Here is a 4,116-nt window from a genome sequence, read left to right as displayed (position 1 = left end):
TCTCCCAGGTGGCTTCTTCTTCAGTGTGATGAGACCACTGAATTTTATACATTTTTACCACCTTTCGACGAGTACCTCTCTCTTTTTGATCCAGAATTCTGAGTGGATATTCGGTATATGAGAGATCGGGCTCCACTAAAATTTCCTGTTGATCAATGATTTCCGTAGGAACTCGAACACATTTCTTAAGTTGGGATATGTGGAAAACATTATGGATGGCGGCAAGTCGTGAAGGAAGTCGCAAACGATAAGCCACGGGTCCACATTCTTCAATGATTTCATATGGCCCGACATAGCGAGGTGCGAGCTTACCCCTAACTCCGAAACGTTGAACGCCTCGAGTTGGAGACACTCGTAAATAGACGTGGTTACCAACCATGAACTTCAAAGGATCCCTTCTTTTATCGAAATAACTCTTTTGCCGAGACTGAGCTGCTCGGAGATTAGCTTGTACTATTTTGACTTTCTCCTCAGCCTCGACCCCTAATTCGGGTCCAAATAATTGACGTTCCCCAGTCTGAGACCAACTCAAAGGAGTTCGACACCGTCGACCATACAAGGCCTCGAAGGGTGCCATCTTCAGACTGGCCCTGATAGCTGTTGTTATAAGAAAACTCAGCCAAGGATAAACATTTGTCCCAGTTTTTGTCATAATGGATGACACATGCTCGAAGCATATCCTCAAGAATTTGATTCACCCTTTCGGTCTGTCCGTCAGTCTGTGGATGGTAAGCTGAGCTTCGAATTAATTTAGTTCCGAGAGCCTCTTGAAGTTGCTCCCAAAACCTTGCCACAAACTGAGGACCACGATCCGATATAATTGTTTTTGGTATACCGTGTAGGCAGACAATCCGATCAATATAGATCTCAGCATATTTCTTGGCTCGATATTCAGTATGCACTGGAATAAAATGAGCAGTCTTTGTGAGCCTATCAACAATGACCCAAATGGAATCATGGTGCTGAGAAGTATTTGGTAAGCCCACGATGAAATCCATGCTGATATCTTCCCATTTCCAAGACGGAATCGGTAGAGGTTGGAGAGTTCCAGCAACTTTCAAGTGACTAGCTTTCACTCTCTGGCAGGTGTCACATTCTGCGACATATTTGGCAATCTCTCTCTTCATGCGAGTCCACCAAAAATTTTGCCTGACATCTTGGTACATCTTGGTGCTGCCCGGATGAATAGAGAATTTAGAGAGATGTGCTTCGTCCAGGATTTGTTTCCGCAGGTCATGATTCTTTGGAACGACTAGGCGATCCTCGAACCGCAAAATTCCTTTATGGTCCACTCGGAAACACTTATATTTATTTTCACCTTCTACTACTTGCTGCTTGATGATACCAACACTTTTGTCGTGTAATTGTGCCATGATGACCTGGTCACAGAGTGTCGGTTCCACCGAAATATGATTCAAAGAGCCCTGAGGAATAATTTCTAATTTCAGCCTTTGCATTTCAGCACACAATGTGTCATTATATGACTCCATTGATAGGCAATTGCAGTGAACCTTGCGACTGAGCGCATCGGCTACAACATTCGCCTTGCCCGGATGATAATGAACCTCCAGATCATAATCTTTAATTAATTCCAGCCATCTTCGTTGCCTCATATTCAGCTCACTTTGAGTGAAAATGTATTTGAGACTCTTATGGTCGGTATAGATATTGCAATGAGTACCCATAAGATAGTGTCTCCAAAGCTTGAGAGCATGAATAACGGCGGCTAGTTCCAGATCATGAGTGGGATAATTTAGCTCGTGTGGCCGAAGAGCTCGGGAAGCATAAGCTATCACCCGATTGTCTTGCATTAGAACACAACCAAGACCAGTGCCTGAAGCATCACAATAAACGTCGTATGGTTTATTGTTGTCAGGTTGAGCCAAGACTGGTGCAGTGGTTAGATGTGCTCTCAATGTATGGAATGCGTCATCACACTTCGTGTTCCATTTAAACTTGACATCTTTTCTTAGTAGTTCTGTCATGGGCTTAGCAATTCTGGAGAAGTCCGGAATAAATCTGCGGTAATACCCTGCCAAGCCGAGAAAACTGCGGATCTGATGAACTGAAGTAGGAGGTTTCCAGTCCATCACTTCTTGTACTTTGCTGGGATCAACTGAAATGCCTTCACTAGATATAGTGTGACCCAGAAATTTGACCGTGTCCAGCCAGAATTCACACTTGGAGAATTTTGCGTACAGCTTATGATCTCTGAGACGTTGAAGAACAATGCGCAAATGTTGCTCATGTTCTGCCTCATCTTTGGAATAGATCAGAATGTCGTCAATAAAAACCACGACAAACTTGTCAAGTTCCGGCATAAATACCGAGTTCATGAGATACATAAAATAAGCCGGAGCATTGGTGAGACCGAAAGACATAACCAAATATTCATAGAGACCATATCGGGTTGAGAAGGCGGTCTTGGGAATATCGCAAGGCCGGATTTTAATTTGATGATAACCCGATCGAAGATCAATCTTGGAGAAAATCTTTGCTCCAGCCAATTGATCAAACAATACATCAATGCGGGGAAGTGGATATTTATTTTTGATGGTCACCACATTGAGAGGCCGGTAATCAACACACAACCTCAGACTATCATCCTTCTTCTTTACGAACAATGCTGGACAACCCCAAGGTGAAGCACTTGGGCGAATAAAACCCTTGTCCAGCAGTTCTTGCAGCTGGGTTTTTAATTCGGCTAATTCTTTAGGCGGCATTCGATATGGCCTTTTTGAAATAGGGGCTGTACCCGGTTGAAGTTCAATGATAAATTCGATATCCCGGTCTGGCGGCATACCAGGTAAATCTTCCGGAAAAACATCTACATACTCACGGACTACCGGAATATATTTGAGACGAATATCTTTCACGGCATAGGCACAAGAGTTGTGACATTGATGATGTGGTAAATATAGAACCGAATGACCATGAGTTGGAGAATTTATTTCAACGGCTCGGGAAGAGATATCTAACATTACCCCATGTCTTTTCATCCAATCCATTCCCAGAATAATGTCCATACCTTCTAGTGGCAACAAGATTAAAGTGGTAGGAACAGTTTTACTACCCAAACTAAGTGGCGCATTATGAACGATTTGGTTTGATGCGACTTTACCACCCGGAGTAGATATCATGAATGAACCTTTCGTGTGACAGAAATCTAACCCAACCCTTGCTCCGAATTTAGAACTAATGAAGCTATGAGATGCACCAGAATCGAATAAGATAACAGTGGGGTGTTGGTTTATAGAGAATGTACCCGACATGATTGGTGCTCCCTCAGGAAGGTTAGCAAGGTTGGTGAAGTTAAGTCGGCCCTGACTGACTTGAATGGTTTGCCTCTTGCCCTTGTGCTGATCATTTCTGCGAGATGCCTGCCCTTGAGATTGTCCCGCCTGGGGGCACATCTTGGCAAAGTGATCTGGACTCCCGTATCTGAAACAGCGGTTATTATTATCGGGGCGAGCGGCTGGCTGAGCATTCGGCCTAGGGCAGTTCTGCTGCTGCTGAGGTGCAAATCGAGCTTGCTGGGGAAGCCCGAATCGAGTCTGCTGCTGCTGTTGAGGAGGCCTAATAATCCAACGCCCTGGCTGAGGGGCCTTCTAAGAGGATGCGGGTGGGTTATTTTGCACAATACAGATACCTCGGTGCAGAGGCACTCGAGGGTCCAGCAGGTGCCTTGCGCTTCTTTTCAGCGCGGTGTGCAGAAATCAGATCCTCCTGAGATATAGCCATATTCACCAATTCATTGAATGAGTCTGCTCGGACAAGGTTTAACCTCTCCTGTAATTTGGTACTAAGGCCTCGACGGAAGCGTTCACGCTTCTTAGCGTCGGTATCGGCATGATGTCCAGCATACTGACACAATTGATGGAATACTTGAGCATACTGCACCACGGTACGAGTGCCCTGAGTCAAGGCCAAGAACTCGTTAAGCTTACGGTCAAGAAGTCCAGCTGGAATATGATGATCTCGAAAAGCCAATTTGAATTCATTCCAATTCACCACATGATCAGCTGGTAGCATCCCGTGGTAATGATCCCACCACATACGAGCTGATCCGCGAAGCTGCTGCGCGGCATAGCGAGTCTTGTTCGCTTCGGAACAAGG

This window comes from Panicum virgatum, chromosome 2N, assembly GCF_016808335.1.
Source record: "Panicum virgatum strain AP13 chromosome 2N, P.virgatum_v5, whole genome shotgun sequence".
In the NCBI taxonomy this organism is placed as follows: domain Eukaryota; kingdom Viridiplantae; phylum Streptophyta; class Magnoliopsida; order Poales; family Poaceae; genus Panicum; species Panicum virgatum.
This window is presented reverse-complemented; position numbering follows the sequence as displayed.